We start from the raw sequence: 21,296 nt of genomic DNA, 5'->3' as shown, positions 1-21,296 counted from the left end.
CTTAATCAACTTGTATTGTATATTATGTAATCTTGAGATACCATAGACACGTATACAATGTTTCAACCTATCATGTCGACACATCTATATATATTTCGAAACAACCATAGACACTCTATATGTGAATGTTGGAGTTAGCTATACAGGGTTGAGGTTGATTCCAAAATATATATAGTTTGAGTTGTGATCAATACTGAGATACGTATACACTGGGTCGTGGATTGATTTAAGATAATATTTATCGATTTATTTCTGTACATCTAACTGTGGACAACTAGTTGTAGGTTACTAACGAGGACAGCTGACTTAATAAACTTAAAACATCAAAATATATTAAAAGTGTTGTAAATATATTTTGAACATACTTTGATATATATATATGTATATATTGTTATAGGTTCGTGAATCAACCAGTGGCCAAGTCTTACTTCCCGACGAAGTAAAAATCTGTGAAGGTGAGTTTCATTTAATTCCCTTTTTACTCTTTACGTTTTTGGGCTGAGAATACATGCAAATGTTTTATTAACTGTTTTACAATATTTATATGCGTGAGTTTCATTTACCTTTTTACCCTTTATATTTTTGGGCTGAGAATAAATGAGCAACTTTTATAACTGATTTACGAAATAGACACAAGTAATCTAAATTACGTTCTATGGTTGAATGATCGAAACTGAATATGCCCCTTTTTATTAAGTCTGGTAATCTAAGAATTAGGAAACAGACACCCTAATTGACGCGAACTCTAAAGATAGATCTATTGGGCCTAACAAACCCCATCCAAAGTACCGGATGCTTTAGTACTTTGAAATTTATATCATATCCGAAGGGTGTCCCGGAATGATGGGGATATTCTTATATATGCATCTTGTTAATGTCGGTTACCAGGTGTTCACCATATGAATGATTTTTATCTCTATGTATGGGGTGTGTATTGAAATATGAAATCTTGTGGTCTATTATTATGATTTGATATATATAGGTTAAACCTATAACTCACCAACATTTTTGTTGACGTTTTAAGCATGTTTATTCTCAGGTGATTATTAAGAGCTTCCGCTGTCGCATACTTAAATAAGGACGAGATTTGGAGTCCATGCTTGTATGATATTGTGTAAAAACTGCATTCAAGAAACTTATTTTGTTGTAACATATTTGTATTGTAAACCATTATGTAATGGTCGTGTGTAAACAGGATATTTTAGATTATCATTATTTGATAATCTACGTAAAGCTTTTTAAACCTTTATTGATGAAATAAAGGTTATGGTTTGTTTTAAAATGAATGCAGTCTTTGAAAAACGTCTCATATAGAGGTCAAAACCTCGCAACGAAATCAATTAATATGGAACGTTTTTAATCAATAAGAACGGGACATTTCAGTTGGTATCCGAGCGTTGGTCTTAGAGAACCAGAATTTTGCATTAGTGTGTCTTATCGAGTTTGTTAGGATGCATTAGTGAGTCTGGACTTCGACCGTGTTTACTTGAAAAATGATTGCTTAACAAATTTTGTTGGAAACTATATATTTTTAACATGTGAATATTATGTGATATATTAATCTCTTAACGCGTTTGATATTATGTGATAGATGTCTACCTCTAGAACAAGTCCCATTGACTCACCTAATAATAATGAAGAGTCAAATGTAAATTGGAATGATTCGTGGACTGATTCACAAGTTCCCGAAGAGGAACCGGAAGAAGAGTCGGAACCAGAAGAAGAATCGGAACCGGAAGAAGAATCAGAACCGGATGAAGAAATAGAACCGGTGGGGGAAATAATAAAACGGTTAAGTAAAAGAAAATCCTCAACCAACCGACCAAGGTTAATTATGGTCAATGGTGTTTCCGCCAAGGAAGCAAAATATTGGGAGGATTACCAATTCTCCGATGAATCGGATTCCGACGAGAATTCCGATGATGTTATAGAAATTACCCCAACTGAATTTAAAAAGGCAAAAGAAAATAATAAGGGAAAGGGCATAAAAATAGAGAAATCTAATTCCAACCCCGATGAACTTTATATGTATCGTCAACCCCCGAAGTCCTTAAGTTGTAACAATGACCCGGGAACCTCTAAACCACCAGGTTTTTCTAAACCAATGTGGATAACGACGGCTCGTATTAGGGGAACATCATATATCCCTAGAAACTTGGCAAAACGAACCAAAACCGAAGAAGAAGAAACAAGCGAGTCGGAATAAGATAGCTGTATTCGTGTGGTGTAATATATGTAATATAGTGTGCTTATGCTTTATGATATATGTAAAAATTGCTTGTATTAATAAGTATTTTTTTTTTTATGAATCTAACTCTTGTCTATTTTACAGTATAAAAACACAAAATGGATAGACAACCCAATATTTTAAGAGACCTACCCGGAGACATGATTGATGAAATCTTGTCTAGAGTCGGTCAGAATTCTTCGGCACAACTATTTAAGGCGAGATCAGTTTGTAAGACATTCGAAGAACGTTCCAAGAATGCCTTGGTTTATAAAAGGCTTTCGTTCGAAAGATGGGGGATATCACATTGGGAAATCCATAAGTTACGATGTGTTTACTTTGACGCATATATTGCGGGGAACCCAAATGCTATTTTACGCAATGGGTTAAGAAATTATTTTGACTCAATATATCCGAATATTGGACTTCGTGATTTAGAAAAAGCGGCTAACATGCAACATAAAGAAGCATGTTATGCTTACGGATTAGTAATGTTCGCTTCTCCCCAAAGTGAGAACAAGAACATCGGCCTACAACTATTAAACAAAACGTTCCCACAAGTGACGGAGTCGGTAATTGGGGTAAGAAATGAGGTTTTTAGATTGTTACGGGACTGTTGGACATTACGTAACCCTCGTCCCTTTGACGACGTTACAACACGCTGTCTTATCAACGGCCATAACGGTTATGTTCCACAAAACCAAGGATGGGAAGTAGTCCTAGTAAAACCAGAATGCATGACTTGTTTCTGGACGTATGAATTACGTGTTTTTATTGCCTTTGCTGAACGACTTGTGTACTAGCTAGAATTATCTTCACAACTATCTTGTATCAAAGTTATTGTGTGCTATATTTCATGCTTTATGTAAAATAAGCGGTATTGTAAGTTTGTAAAATATTGTATAAAAGTTTGAACGCGAAATATTATTATAATCAGTTTTTCATATAGAATTGTAGTAGTTGAATTGTATATTAGCTACTAAGTATGAACTTAACGGGTAGGTACTACCCGAATTTAAACTTATAAAACGCTAATATGAAGAAAAAGCTTTTATAAATGAGTTCATATTATGCTACGAAATACTATTAACTACTCTTAATATTCTGTATGATTAACTTGTTCCATTTGACTATTTTGAAGGAAATGGCACCGACTACTCGACACACCGTGAATATGAATGAAGAGGAATTCCGTACTTTTCTAGCTTCAAACATAGCCGCAGTACAGGCTGCGCTACATACCAACAATAACCTTGGATCCAGCAGTACAGGAAATCGTGTAGGATGCACCTACAAAGAATTCACTGCCTGTAAACCTTTGGAATTTGATGGAACCGAAGGACCGATCGGATTGAAACGGTGGACCGAGAAGGTCGAATCGGTGTTTGCCATAAGTAAGTGTACTGAAGAGGACAAAGTGAAGTACGCTACGCATACCTTCACAGGTTCTGCGTTAACATGGTGGAATACCTATCTAGAGCAAGTGGGACAAGACGATGCGTACGCACTACCGTGGTCAGCATTCAAGCACTTGATGAACGAGAAGTACCGTCCCAGAACCGAGGTCAATAAGCTCAAGATAGAACTTAGAGGGTTACGAACCCAAGGATTTGATATTACCACGTATGAAAGACGATTCACAGAATTGTGCCTATTGTGTCCGGGAGCGTTCGAAGATGAGGAAGAGAAGATCGACGCGTTTGTGAAAGGATTACCGGAAAGAATCCAAGAAGATATAAGTTCACACGAGCCCGCCTCCATACAACAGGCATGTAGAATGGCTCACAAACTAGTGAACCAGATTGAAGAAAGAATTAAAGAACAGACTGCTGAAGAGGCCAATGTGAAGCAATTCAAAAGAAAGTGGGAGGAAAACGGTGATAAGAATCACCAATACAACAACAACAGCAATTACAACAATAATCGCACCAATTATCTCAACAATCGCAACATCAATCGCAACTACAACAAACGGCCCAACAACAACAACAACAACAACAACAACAGCAACTACAACAATCATCCCAACAACAATAATAACCGCAACAACAACAACAATCAGAAGCAGCTATGCCAAAGGTGTGAAAAGTATCACTCGGGGTTCTGCACCAAATTTTGCAATAAGTGTAAAAGAAATGGTCATAGCGCGGCGAAGTGTGAGGTCTACGGACCAGGGGTTAATAGAACGAAAGGAACAAATGGTGTCGGAACGAGTAATGGTGGAGCAAGTAGTGTCGGAGCAAGTTATGCCAATGTAGTTTGTTATAAATGTGGAAAACCGGGCCACATTATTAGAAATTGCCCGAACCAGGAGAACACGAATGGACAAGGCCGCGGAAGAGTTTTCAATATTAATGTGGCAGAGGCACAGGAAGACCCGGAGCTTGTTACGGGTACGTTTCTTATTGACAATAAATCTGCTTACGTTTTATTTGATTCGGGTGCGGATAGAAGCTATATGAGTAGAGATTTTTGTGCTAAATTAAGTTGTCCATTGACGCCTTTGGATAGTAAATTTTTACTCGAATTAGCAAATGGTAAATTAATTTCAGCAGATAATATATGTCGGAATCGAGAAATTAAACTGGTTAGCGAAACATTTAAGATTGATTTGATACCAGTAGAGTTAGGGAGTTTTGATGTGATAATCGGTATGGACTGGTTGAAAGAAGTGAAAGCAGAGATCGTCTGTTACAAAAATGCAATTCGCATTATACGAGAAAAAGGAAAACCCTTAATGGTGTACGGAGAAAAGGGCAACACGAAGCTACATCTTATTAGTAATTTGAAGGCACAAAAACTAATAAGAAAAGGTTGCTATGCTGTTCTAGCACACGTCGAGAAAGTACAAACTGAAGAAAAGAGCATCAATGATGTTCCCATTGCAAAAGAATTTCCCGATGTATTTCCGAAAGAATTACCGGGATTACCCCCACATCGATCCGTTGAATTTCAAATAGATCTTGTACCAGGAGCTGCACCAATAGCTCGTGCTCCTTACAGACTCGCACCCAGCGAGATGAAAGAACTGCAAAGCCAATTACAAGAACTTTTAGAGCGTGGTTTCATTCGACCAAGCACATCACCGTGGGGAGCTCCTATTTTGTTTGTCAAGAAGAAAGATGGTACATTCAGGTTGTGTATCGACTACCGAGAGTTGAACAAACTTACCATCAAGAACCGCTACCCACTACCGAGAATCGACGACTTATTTGATCAACTACAAGGCTCGTCTGTTTATTCAAAGATTGACTTACGTTCCGGGTATCATCAAATGCGGGTGAAAGAAGATGATATTCCAAAGACTGCTTTCAGAACACGTTATGGTCATTACGAGTTTATGGTCATGCCGTTTGGTTTAACTAATGCACCAGCTGTGTTCATGGACCTTATGAACCGAGTGTGTGGACCATACCTTGACAAGTTTGTCATTGTTTTCATTGATGACATACTTATTTACTCAAAGAATGACCAAGAACACGGTGAACATTTGAGAAAGGTGTTAGAAGTATTGAGGAAGGAAGAATTGTACGCTAAGTTTTCAAAGTGTGCATTTTGGTTGGAAGAAGTTCAATTCCTCGGTCACATAGTGAACAAAGAAGGTATTAAGGTGGATCCGGCAAAGATAGAAACTGTTGAAAAGTGGGAAACCCCGAAAACTCCTAAACACATACGCCAGTTTTTAGGACTAGCTGGTTACTACAGAAGGTTCATCCAAGACTTTTCCAGAATAGCAAAACCCTTGACTGCATTAACGCATAAAGGGAAGAAATTTGAATGGAATGATGAACAAGAGAAAGCGTTTCAGTTATTAAAGAAAAAGCTAACTACGGCACCTATATTGTCATTGCCTGAAGGGAATGATGATTTTGTGATTTATTGTGACGCATCAAAGCAAGGTCTCGGTTGTGTATTAATGCAACGAACGAAGGTGATTGCTTATGCGTCTAGACAATTGAAGATTCACGAACAAAATTATACGACGCATGATTTGGAATTAGGCGCGGTTGTTTTTGCATTAAAGACTTGGAGGCACTACTTATATGGGGTCAAAAGTATTATATATACCGACCACAAAAGTCTTCAACACATATTTAATCAGAAACAACTGAATATGAGGCAGCGTAGGTGGATTGAATTGTTGAATGATTACGACTTTGAGATTCGTTACCACCCGGGGAAGGCAAATGTGGTAGCCGATGCCTTGAGCAGGAAGGACAGAGAACCCATTCGAGTAAAATCTATGAATATAATGATTCATAATAACCTTACTACTCAAATAAAGGAGGCGCAACAAGGAGTTTTAAAAGAGGGAAATTTAAAGGATGAAATACCCAAGGGATCGGAGAAGCATCTTAATATTCGGGAAGACGGAACCCGGTATAGGGCTGAAAGGATTTGGGTACCAAAATTTGGAGATATGAGAGAAATGGTACTTAGAGAAGCTCATAAAACCAGATACTCAATACATCCTGGAACGGGGAAGATGTACAAGGATCTCAAGAAACATTTTTGGTGGCCGGGTATGAAAGCCGATGTTGCTAAAAATGTAGGAGAATGTTTGACGTGTTCTAAGGTCAAAGCTGAGCATCAGAAACCATCAGGTCTACTTCAACAACCCAAAATCCCAGAATGGAAATGGGAAAACGTTACCATGGATTTCATCACTAAATTGCCAAGGACTGCAAGTGGTTTTGATACTATTTGGGTAATAGTTGATCGTCTCACCAAATCAGCACACTTCCTACCAATAAGAGAAGATGACAAGATGGAGAAGTTAGCACGACTGTATTTGAAGGAAGTCGTCTCCAGACATGGAATACCAATCTCTATTATCTCTGATAGGGATGGCAGATTTATTTCAAGATTCTGGCAGACATTACAGCAAGCATTAGGAACTCGTCTAGACATGAGTACTGCCTATCATCCACAAACTGATGGGCAGAGCGAAAGAACGATACAAACACTTGAAGACATGCTACGAGCATCTGTTATTGATTTCGGAAACAGTTGGGATCGACATCTACCGTTAGCAGAATTTTCCTACAACAACAGCTACCATTCAAGCATTGAGATGGCGCCGTTTGAAGCACTTTATGGTAGAAAGTGCAGGTCTCCGATTTGTTGGAGTGAAGTGGGGGATAGACAGATTACGGGTCCGGAGATTATACAAGAAACTACCGAGAAGATCATCCAAATTCAACAACGGTTGAAAACCGCCCAAAGTCGACAAAAGAGCTACGCTGACATTAAAAGAAAAGATATAGAATTTGAAATTGAAGAGATGGTCATGCTTAAAGTTGCACCTTGGAAAGGCGTTGTTCGATTTGGTAAACGAGGGAAATTAAATCCAAGGTATATTGGACCATTCCAGATTATTGATCGTGTCGGACCAGTAGCTTACCGACTTGAGTTACCTCAACAACTCGCGGCTGTACATAACACTTTCCACGTCTCGAATTTGAAGAAATGTTTTGCTAAAGAAGATCTCACTATTCCGTTAGATGAAATCTAAATCAACGAAAAACTTCAATTCATCGAAGAACCCATCGAAATAATGGATCGTGAGGTTAAAAGACTTAAGCAAAACAAGATACCAATTGTTAAGGTTCGATGGAATGCTCGTAGAGGACCCGAGTTCACCTGGGAGCATGAAGATCAGATGAAGAAGAAATACCCGCATCTATTTCCAGAAGATTCGTCAACACCTTCAACAGCTAAAAATTTCGGGACGAAATTTATTTAACGGGTAGGTACTGTAGTAACCCGAACTTTTCCATGTTTATATATATTAATTGAGATTGATATTTACATGATTAAATGTTTCCAACATGTTAAGCAATCAAACTTGTTAAGACTTGATTAATTGAAATATGTTTCATATAGACAATTGACCACCCAAGTTGACCGGTGATTCACGAACGTTAAAACTTGTAAAAACTATATGATGACATATATATGGATATATATATATAGTTAACATGATACTATGATAAGTAAACATATCATTAAGTATATTAACAATGAACTACATATGTAAAAACAAGACTACTAACTTAATGATTTTTAAACGAGACATATATGTAACGATTATCGTTGTAAAGACATTTAATGTATATATATCATATTAAGAGATATTCATACATGATAGTATCATGATAATATAATAATTTAAAATCTCATTTAATATTATAAATATTGGGTTAACAACATTTAACAAGATCGTTAACCTAAAGGTTTCAAAACAACACTTACATGTAACGACTAACGATGACTTAACGACTCAGTTAAAATGTATATACATGTAGTGTTTTAATATGTATTTATACACTTTTTAAAGACTTCAATACACTTATCAAAATACTTCTACTTAACAAAAATGCTTACAATTACATCCTCGTTCAGTTTCATCAACAATTCTACTCGTATGCACCCGTATTCGTACTCGTACAATACACAGCTTTTAGATGTATGTACTATTAGTATATACACTCCAATGATCAGCTCTTAGCAGCCCATGTGAGTCACCTAACATATGTGGGAACCATCATTTGGCAACTAGCATGAAATATCTCATAAAATTACAAAAATATGAGTAATCATTCATGACTTATTTACATGAAAACAAAATTACATATCCTTTATATCTAATCCATACACCAACGACCAAAAATACCTACAAACACTTTCATTCTTCAATTTTATTCATCTAATTGATCTCTCTCAAGTTCTATCTTCAAGTTCTAAGTGTTCTTCATATATTCTACAAGTTCTAGTTACATAAAATCAAGAATACTTTCAAGTTTGCTAGCTCACTTCCAATCTTGTAAGGTGATCATCCAACCTCAAGAAATCTTTGTTTCTTACAGTAGGTTATCATTCTAATACAAGGTAATAATCATATTCAAACTTTGGTTCAATTTCTATAACTATAACAATCTTATTTCAAGTGATGATCTTACTTGAACTTGTTTTCGTGTCATGATTCTGCTTCAAGAACTTCGAGCCATCCAAGGATCCATTGAAGCTAGATCCATTTTTCACTTTTCCAGTAGGTTTATCCAAGGAACTTAAGGTAGTAATGATGTTCATAACATCATTCAATTCTTACATATAAAGCTATCTTATTCGAAGGTTTAAACTTGTAATCACTAGAACATAGTTTAGTTAATTCTAAACTTGTTCGCAAACAAAAGTTAATCCTTCTAACTTGACTTTTAAAATCAACTAAACACATGTTCTATATCTATATGATATGCTAACTTAATGATTTAAAACCTGGAGACACGAAAAACACCGTAAAACCGGATTTACGCCGTCGTAGTAACACCGCGGGCTGTTTTGGGTTAGTTAATTAAAAACTATGATAAACTTTGATTTAAAAGTTGTTATTCTGAGAAAATGATTTTTATTATGAACATGAAACTATATCCAAAAATTATGGTTAAACTCAAAGTGGAAGTATGTTTTCTAAAATGGTCATCTAGACGTCGTTCTTTCGACTGAAATGACTACCTTTACAAAAACGACTTGTAACTTATTTTTCCGACTATAAACCTATACTTTTTCTGTTTAGATTCATAAAATAGAGTTCAATATGAAACCATAGCAATTTGATTCACTCAAAACGGATTTAAAATGAAGAAGTTATGGGTAAAACAAGATTGGATAATTTTTCTCATTTTAGCTACGTGAAAATTTGTAACAAATCTATTCCAACCATAACTTAATCAACTTGTATTGTATATTATGTAATCTTGAGATACCATAGACACGTATACAATGTTTCGACCTATCATGTCGACACATCTATATATATTTCGAAACAACCATAGACACTCTATATGTGAATGTTGGAGTTAGCTATACAGGGTTGAGGTTGATTCCAAAATATATATAGTTTGAGTTGTGATCAATACTGAGATACGTATACACTGGGTCGTGGATTGATTCAAGATAATATTTATCGATTTATTTCTGTACATCTAACTGTGGACAACTAGTTGTAGGTTACTAACGAGGACAGCTGACTTAATAAACTTAAAACATCAAAATATATTAAAAGTGTTGTAAATATATTTTGAACATACTTTGATATATATATATATATATATTGTTATAGGTTCGTAAATCAACCAGTGGCCAAGTCTTACTTCCCGACGAAGTAAAAATCTGTGAAGGTGAGTTTCATTTAATTCCCTTTTTACTCTTTACGTTTTTAGGCTGAGAATACATGCAAATGTTTTATTAACTGTTTTACAATATCTATATGCGTGAGTTTCATTTACCTTTTTACCCTTTATATTTTTGGGCTGAGAATACATGCGCAACTTTTATAACTGATTTACGAAATAGACACAAGTAATCTAAATTACGTTCTATGGTTGAATGATCGAAACTGAATATGCCCCTTTTTATTAAGTCTGGTAATCTAAGAATTAGGGAACAGACACCCTAATTGACGCGAACTCTAAAGATAGATCTATTGGGCCTAACAAACCCCATCCAAAGTACCGGATGCTTTAGTACTTCGAAATTTATATCATATCCGAAGGGTGTCCCGGAATGATGGGGATATTCTTATATATGCATCTTGTTAATGTCGGTTACCAGGTGTTCACCATATGAATGATTTTTATCTCTATGTATGGGGTGTGTATTGAAATATGAAATCTTGTGGTCTATTATTATGATTTGATATATATAGGTTAAACCTATAACTCACCAACATTTTTGTTGACGTTTTAAGCATGTTTATTCTCAGGTGATTATTAAGAGCTTCCACTGTCGCATACTTAAATAAGGACGAGATTTGGAGTCCATGCTTGTATGATATTGTGTAAAAACTGCATTCAAGAAACTTATTTTGTTGTAACATATTTGTATTGTAAACCATTATGTAATGGTCGTGTGTAAACAGGATATTTTAGATTATCATTATTTGATAATCTACGTAAAGCTTTTTAAACCTTTATTGATGAAATAAAGGTTATGGTTTGTTTTAAAATGAATGCAGTCTTTGAAAAACGTCTCATATAGAGGTCAAAACCTCGCAACGAATTCAATTAATATGGAACGTTTTTAATCAATAAGAACGGGACATTTCATTGGTGACCATTTTGAAAAACATACTTTCACTTTGAGTTTGTAACGACCCGGAAATTTCCGACCAAATTTAAATCTTAATCTTTATATGTTTCCAACACGATAAGCAAAAATCTGTAACGTTGAGTCTAGAAAGATTGAAATCTATATTCGGATAATCAGTCACCCATTGACCATGCCTGACGATTCACGAACAATTATGTGTAAATAGATATGTAAGTGTATATACATATGTGTGATTATTAAAATTAAGGAATATTGATAAAACATTTAACGGTTTAGTTAATACGACATTAAGTTGTGAGATTATTATGTGAACACATTAACAAAGTATTTAATGATTAAAATTTTACATGAAAGTATTTGATTTCGATATAAGTCACTATATTTATCGGCGAGGGTAAAAGATAATATATTTTACAACATATCAAAGTGTAGTTATTAAGTTTAATATAGTTATCTCTTATTAATTTTAATACATAAATATGAAATTCGATACATTAAATTGTTATATTATATTACTAATATTATTGTATCAATATTATTTTAATTAGTAGAAAAATTATAATTTTAGTTATTATTATCATTACCAAAAATTATTATTTTTATTTAAGACGATTATTATTACTATTATTGTTACCATTATTCTTATTATTAATAGTATTATTATTTTGATATTATTAACCCTATTACTATTTCCATTATAATTGTTAACAATATTAGTATCCTCATTATTAGGAAATGTTAACAATATTATTATCATTAATATATTAATAATTATTAATATTAGTTTAATTTATATTATCTATAAAAAAAAGATATATAGTTAAATTAATCGAATCTGATATATACATATCACTATCAGATAAATTTTTCTCTTTCTCTATTAAACCCGTGACCCTCTCCTACTTAACACATAACCCTACAAACAAACAAAAAATGGATCGACTTCTATTCTTGCCTTCATAACTCGTTTTTCACTGGTATTACCAATCATTCACTGATTTTATATATTGCTATTTGATAGAATTTAAAACAGAAAAATTAGATTAAAAAAAACTTATCATCTCTGTCGCCTTAGCTTTTAATCAAAAGCTCAAGATTTGAAACAATTATCAAAAAGTAAAAATGCAGAAAAGTTAGAAATCTTTCTTTGAATCTATCTTCAAAATCTTAACTCTCAATTCTTAATATCGAGCTTTAATTTTCGAGTCAAAATTTATTCATAAAAAGTCAAACTTTAGGTTCTTCATGAAATTTGATTTTAATTTAGTGTTTCTGTTTCAATTAAGGATTAACAAAGCTTTATTGAATCATTTGAAACCAAGTTTGTGTTATAAGAATCATCTAAAAACGTACGAGATGTTGAAACCAAATTTTTTTTTTCAAAAAGGGGCTGCGACAGCAGCGAAGCTGCTGTGGATGAATTTAGTGTATTTTTTTTCCTTGTTTTCGATTTCAACTAAAAATAAATAGGTGATAACAATTTAGGATTATCTGGAAATATTTAAAATTCATGTTTTGAGGATTGGTAGCTATTTGATCGATCAGTTATTTTGAGGAAGAAGGAAGAAAAGTTAAAACAGAATAATACGGGTTATATATCTAAGGGTTTAATATAATTTCAAATAATGGGCAACAGCCCAATGGTCTAGTGTGTTGACGGGTTTACGAGGGATCCGGGTTCGAGTCCTGAAACTGCCATATTTTTTTTGAAGAGCTTTATGAGGTAGTTTACTATCTCTTTTATTTTTATTATTATGTGATTATTATTATTAAGATTATTGTTATTCTTATTGTTATGTTATTATTATTATAAATAATAGTTAACATCTATTATTAGGATTATAATTAATAGTATAATTATTAATATTACAAATTTTAGGAATTATACTAACATTATTATCAATATCAAATAGTAATATTATTTAGGATTATTATTGTTATTTATCAATTCTATTGAATAGAAATACAACATTATTAATATTATTAATAATAACACGATTGGTTTCATTAATATAGTTTATGATATTAACAATACTAGTACTACTATTAAATAGTATTGTTCTTAATATTATCGGTAGTATTATTATAAATATTACTAACACTGTTATTATTATTAAAATTGTCATTTTAAATATTATTATCATTATTATGAATATGATTAAGTATTATTATAAAAATAATACAATTTTCATAAATATTAGTATTCTTATTATATTAGAACTATTATTAGTAACATAAGTACAATAATAATAATAGTATCATCATTTTTATAATTATCAATATTAATTACTGTCTAGATAAACAAATAATATATATATTTGTTCGATTTCAAAGATGTGTGTTAATATAAATACAACTGATATAGGTTCGTGAATCCGAGGCCAATCCTACATTTGTTCGATATCGTTATATGTATTTTTACTACAAAATACAGTATGGTGAGTATATAGTCCCTTTTAAACTCTAATTATGTTGGGATTAGAATACATGCATTTTATGATTTACGTTATGGACACAAGTGATCAAAAATAAATTCTACGTTGAGTTGTACCATGGCATATTTCTTTATACTTGGTAGCTAATATTTACATGAGTAATGTAAACGCGAATCCTGTTGATAGATCTATCGGGCCTGACAACCCCAACCGGGCTGGACGACCAATTTTAAATGGTTACACAGTACTTCATTTCTGTATACTACACTTGGTACGGTGTAGTGATTATTTAAGAATATGCTGCGATGATTTAAATGTTAAGTATGGTTACCAAGTGCTCAACTACTTTTCATACACTTGTGAGTGTATTATGTTTAATTATATGAAATCTTGTGGTCCATAGTTATTACGCTGCTAGCATCAAACCTATATATCTCACCAACTTTATGTTGACGTTTTAAAGCATGTTATTCTCAGGTACGAATTAAGTCTTCCGCTGTGCATTTGCTCATTTTAAGGGCATTACTTGGAGTCGATCATCGCAATGGGACCAAATGTTAAGGACTTCGTCCGGATGGATTAGTAGCGGTCCTTTCAGAGTTTAACCATGATTTTTGGATATAGTTTCATGTTCATAAGAAAAATCATTTTCCCAAAAGAATAACTTTTAAATTAAAGTTTATCATAGTTTTTAATTAACTAACCCAAAACAGCCCGCGGTGTTACTACGACGGCGTATGTCCAGTTTTACGGTGTTTTTCGTGTTTCCAGATTTTAAATCATTAAGTTAGCATATCATATTGATATAGAACATGTATTTAGTTGATTTTAAAAGTCAAGTTAGAAGGATTAACTTTGTTTGCGAACAAGTTTAGAATTAACTAAACTATGTTCTAGTGATTACATGTTCAAATCTTCGAATAAGATAGTTATACATATATGAATCGAATGATGTTATGAACATCATTACTACCTCAAGTTTAGTAGGTAAACCTACTAGAAATGATGAAAAAATAACTTGAGCTCAAAGGATCTTTAATGGCTTGGAAGTTCTTGAAATAGAATCATGACACAAAAACAAGTTCAACTAAGATTATTACTCGAATTAAGATAGTTATAGTTATAGAAATTGAATCAAAGCTTGAATATGAATATTACCTTGATTTATAAAGATAACCTACTGTAAATAACAAAGGTTTCTTGATCTTAGATGATTGCTTGGAATGGATTAGGAAACTTGGAAGTAAACTTGTAAACTTTGAAGTGTTCTTGATGTGTTCTTGAGTAATTGTTTTTATGATGATTATAGGTAATAACCAAAGCTTATACTTGATGATTTTTGCTGAAAAAATAGTAACTTAGACGTTCATGAAAGAGTGTGTGTGTTTTGAGAGAGAATTGGGAAGAAAATTGCAAGTGAAATGAAGTAGGTGGTGAGTGGTGAAGGTGAGTAGGGTTAAAAGGAGTTCTTATTTTTGTTTCCTTGCTCATAAGTCATGCTAGTTGTCCAATTGTTGGTTCCACATGTTTGTTGACTATCTAGTGCTGCAAAGAGCTGAATTATTATGTGTATATACCAATAGTATATACGTCTAGGAGCTGGGTATTGTACGAGTACGAATACGGTTACATACGAGTAGAATTGTTGATGAAATTGAACGAGAATGTAACTGTAAGCATTTTTGTTAAATAGAAGTACTTTGATATGTGTCTTGAAGTCTTCCAAAAGTGTATTATTACAACATAATACACTACATGTATATACATTTAACTGAGTCGTTAAGTCATCGTTAGTCGTTATATGTAAGTGTTGTTTTGAAACCTTTAAGTTAACGATCTTGTTAAATGTTGTTAACCCATTGTTTATAATATCTAATGAGATGTTAAATTATTACATTATCATGATATTATGATGTACTAATATATCTTAATATGATATATATACATTTAAATGTCGTTACAACGATAATCGTTACATATATGACTCGTTTCGAAATCCTTAAGTTAGTAGTCTTGTTTTTACATATGTAGTTCATTGTTAATACACTTAATGATATGTTTACTTATCATTTATCATATTTAAACATAGTGTAACAATATCTTAATATGATTCATATGTATTTAGTAAGACGTTGTTATAACGATAATCGTTATATATATCATTTCGAGTTTCTTAATTCAATAAACTCATTTTTATGTATATCACTCATTGTTAACATACCTAATGAGATACTTACTTATCATAATTTCATGTTAACCATATATATGTCTATATATATAACATCATATAGTTTTTACGAATTTGTAACTTTCATGAATCGCCTGTCAATTTGGGTGGTCAATTGTCTATATGAAACCTATTTCAATTAATCAAGTCTTAACAAGTTTGATTGCTTAACATGTTGGAAATATTTAATCATGTAAATATCAATTTCATTTAATATATTTAAACATGGAAAAGTTTGGGTCACTACAGTACCTACCCGTTAAATAAATTTCGTCCCGAAATTTTAAGCTGTTGAAGGTGTTGACGAATCTTTTAGAAATAAGTGCGGGTATTTCTTCTTCATCTGGTCTTCACACTCCCAGGTGAACTCGGGTCCTCTACGAGCATTCCATCGAACCTTAACAATTGGTATCTTGTTTTGCTTAAGTATTTTAACCTCACGATCCATTATTTCGACGGATTCTTCGATGAATTGAAGTTTTTCATTGATTTGAATTTCGTCTAACAGAATAGTGAGATCTTCTTTAGCAAAACATTTCTTCAAATTTGAGACGTGAAAAGTGTTATGTACAGCCGCGAGTTGTTGTGGTAACTCAAGTTGGTAAGCTACTGGTCCGACACGATCAATAATCTTGAATGGTCCAATATACCTTGGATTTAGTTTCCCCCGTTTACCAAATCGAACAACGCCTTTCCAAGGTGAAACCTTAAGCATGACCATCTCTCCAACTTCAAATTCTATTTCTTTTCTTTTAATGTCCGCGTAACTCTTTTGTCGACTTTGGGCGGTTTTCAACCGTTGTTGAATTTGGATGATCTTCTCGGTAGTTTCTTGAATTATCTCCGGACCCGTAATCTGTCTATCCCCCACTTCACTTCAACAAATTGGAGACCAGCACTTTCTATCATAAAGTGCTTCAAACGGCGCCATCTCAATGCTTGAATGGTAGCTGTTGTTGTAGGAAAATTCTGCTAACGGTAGGTGTCGATCCCAACTGTTTCTGAAATCGATAACACATGCTCGTAGCATGTCTTCAAGGGTCTGTATCGTCCTTTCACTTTGCCCATCATTTTGTGGATGATAAGCAGTACTCATGTCTAGACGAGTCCCCAATGCTTGTTGCAATGTCTGCCAAAATCTTGAAACAAATCTGCCATCCCTATATGAGATAATAGAGACTGGTATTCCATGTCTGGAGACAACTTCCTTCAAGTATAATCGCGCCAACTTCTCCATTTTATCATCTTCTCTCATTGGCAGAAAGTGTGCTAACTTGGTAAGACGATCGACTATTACCCAAATTGTATCATAACCACTTGCGGTCTTTGGCAATTGATAATGCTAAAAACGAACATATATTTCATAGCATTATCCCTCAAGAAAGACAAGATTTTAGTTGTAATTGTTCTATTTACAAGTGATATTCGTTTAAATATTAAAAGGTGAAGACAAAAGACAGATTCGACAATTTGAAGACGCAAAAGACCAAAAAGCTAAAAAGTACAAAGTATAATTAAAGTGGTTCAAATTATTGATGAGAAACGTCTCAAAATTACAAGAATACAAGACGCAAAACGCAAAGTACAAGATATTAAATAGTACGCAAGGACGTTCAAAAATTCGGAACCGGGACCAAAGTCAACTCTCAACGCGCGACGCAACGGACTAAAAATTACAAGTCAACTATGCACATAAATATAATATAATATATAATTAATTCTTAAAATTATATATATATTATATTATATATTAAAACCATCGGCAAACAAGAAAACAAAGTTATGTGAGCTGTCCCTAGACTCCATGCGATCGCATGGAAAATGCAAAGGAAATCCATGCGATTGTATGGCCAACTTTTTCTGGCCACATTCCTATAAAAGGCAGTCTTTTGCTCGAGTATCATATCCATCTATCCTCTCTATCTCTTTGTAATATATATATATATATATATATATATATATATATATATATATATATATATATATATATATATATATATATATATATATATATATATATATATATATATATATATATATATTATAATTTTAATTTTAATTTTAATTTTAATTTTAATTTTAATTTTAATTTTAATAATAATGAGGGTATGTTAGCGAATGTTGTAAGGGTGTAAGTCGAAATTCTGTCCGTGTAACGCTACGCTATTATTAATCATCGTAAGTTATGTTCAACCTTTTTAAATTAATGTCTCATAGCTATGTTATTATTATGCTTATTTAAATCAAAGCAATCATGATGTTGGGCTAAATATTAAGATTGGGTAATTGGGCTTTGTACCATAATTGGGGTTTGAACAAAAGAACGACACTTGTGGAAATTAGACTATGGGCTATTAATGGGCTTTATATTTGTTTAATTGAATGATAGTTCGTTAATTTAATATAAAGATTTACAATTAGACGTACCTATAAATAACCACATACACTCGATTGGACACGATGGGCGGGGTATTTATTAGTACTAATAATCGTTCATTTAACCGGATACGGGAATGGATTAATAGTCAATGGACTTATTAAAACAGGGGTGAATTATATACAAGGACACTTGGTGTAATTATAGTTTAAGTCCCCAATTAGTTGGAATATTTGACTTCGGATATAAGGATAATTTGACGAGGACACTCGCACTTTATATTTATGACTGATGGACTGTTATGGACAAAAACCAGACGGACATATTGAATAATCCAGGACAAAGGACAATTAACCCATGGGAATAAACTAAAATCAACACGTCAAACATTATGATTACGGAAGTTTAAATAAGTATAATTCCTTTATTTCATATTTAATTACACTTTTAATTATCGCAATTTTATTTATCGTCATTTTATTTATCGCACTTTTATTTATCGCAATTTCATTATCGTTATTTATTTTATGCTTTAATTTAAGTTATATTTATTTTTAATATTTTACATTAGGTTTTAACTGCGACTAAAGTTTTAAAATCGACAAACCGGTCATTAAACGGTAAAAACCCCCTTTTAGAATAATAATACTACTTATATTTATATTTATATTTATACAAATATAGTTTTAAAATATAGCGTTAAACTTGGCTAGCTCCCTATGGAATGAACCGGACTTACTAAAAACTACACTACTGTACAAATTAGGTACACTGCCTATAAGTGTTGTAGCAAGGTTTAGGTATATCCACTCTATAAATAAATAAATAAATAACTTGTGTAAAATTGTATCGTATTTAATAGTATTTCCTTGCAAAAATACAACTATTTTGTATACACCTCTACGCACATCAAGTATTTTTGGCGCTGCTGCTGGGGAAAGCAAAACGCCGAAAGCGCAACGCTATATAAAAAAAGAGATTCTTAGTTTACTTTTATAAAAAAATACGCTTTTGTAAAAATACGTTTTAATTATTAAAAATACAAAAATATAAAAAGAAAATATAAAAAAATCTATATATTTGTTTTTAAGAGTTGTTAAATATATATAAAGTTAAAAAGTATTTTTATTTTAGTTTTTAAAATTAAATTTTTATCTAAGTTATATTTATATTTTATATAATCTAAAAACAGAAAAAAATATATAAAAGGACTCGGCCCGATCAATGTTGCAGCCCAGATTCTGGCTCGAAACCCTACTCCATGCGACCGTATGGATTTATAACGCAAAGACCATGCAATCGCATGGCCTTGTCTGACATGCCAGAGTTGACCTGGTACTGCAATAATTACGGGGTATTAATTATAATTATTATTAATTAAAACCCCAATTACGTTTTTATTTATTTATTATTTAGTTTTAGTTTTATTATTATTTTGTATTATTTAGTTTAAATTAGTTTTATTAATATATAAAATTAATACTTTTATAAATAAATAATATAAAAATAATATTTTTATAAAAATTGTACTTTTTACAATTTTAAGTTTATTTTGTGTATCTTTTTATTTGTTTTAGCGTAATATTTGTATTTTTTGTTCGTATTTAGTTTTAAGTCATAGTTTTTGCCATAGTTATTTTTATTTCTAGATTTTTAAGCTTTATCGTAAAATCCCTCAAGTGCTTTTTTCTTTAGACTAAGATTTAGGTGCTTTAGAATTTTGCGACGCCGTTTTATAAATTTTAGTACTTTTCAAGTTATTACCATTTTGGATATAGTATTCCTTTTAAGCTTTAATACCTTTAGACGCAACCTTTAATTTTTAGTTTTTAGACTTTTAAGTTTCGACGCGCTACGTTCTTTTTATTATTTTTCGACCTTTTATTTTTCGACATTTTTCGACGCGCTCTTTTTCTTTCTTATTTCTCGACGCTCTAGTTTTTAGGACATAGAATTTTCTCTTTCTTCTCAAAAATTTCTTTAAATTTCAACGAAAAATTATTTTAAGCGGTTAAATTGATAGACATCCAAAATTTTCTGATTCGTAGTAATAGTTGGATTTGTTAGTGGCGAGTTGTGGGCTTCTGATTTAAAGGGTCCTGGCTACCTGCTGCATCTATTGGCTATTCGAAACGTGGGCAAAATCAGAAAAGTCTATTAATTTGATAACTTATATAATTTTTATCTTTTATAACTAATAGGATATTCAGTGAATGCACCGAGCAAAACGTTTACCACCTTTTATACGTTCACCACATGTAACTCGATTAAGACATCTAGCCAATATTGTCGCCGTTGATTTTTCTTTAAAATCGTCATCCAGTCAACCAAGTACTCCAATTCAAATTTCCGATAATCCATTTTTTGAACCCATTGAGAATCCGGAGGATATTCAGGGACAATTCAGAGATCCTGAACCATTAATATTTCCTCCGGAACCACCAATCATTCAAACAGAGATTGTCGAGGAATAACCCATTAAATCAGAATCCTCTAGTGATTCAGATTCAACAAATTCAATCATGGAAAATCTGGAATCTCTAAGTATGGAAGACCGAATGAGAGTTAAACGCACTGGCCAAGGTCACGCAATTACTCAACTAGACATTAATGCGCCAGATTATGAAATCAAAGGACAAATCCTACACATGGTAACAAATCAATGCCAATTTAGTGGTGCGCCGAAGGAAGATCCAAATGAACATATTCGTACCTTTAATAGGATCTGTACTTTATTTGAAATCCGAGAAGTGGAGGATGAACAGATATATCTCATGTTATTTCCCTGGACTTTAAAGGGAGAAGCCAAAGATTGGTTAGAATCATTACCTGAAGGGGCGATTGATACATGGGATGTTTTAGTTGAAAAATTTCTTAAATAATTCTTTTCGGCATCTAAAGCCGTAAGACTTCAAGGAG

This window comes from Rutidosis leptorrhynchoides, chromosome 1, assembly GCF_046630445.1.
Source record: "Rutidosis leptorrhynchoides isolate AG116_Rl617_1_P2 chromosome 1, CSIRO_AGI_Rlap_v1, whole genome shotgun sequence".
Classification (NCBI taxonomy): Eukaryota; Viridiplantae; Streptophyta; class Magnoliopsida; order Asterales; family Asteraceae; genus Rutidosis; species Rutidosis leptorrhynchoides.
This window is presented reverse-complemented; position numbering follows the sequence as displayed.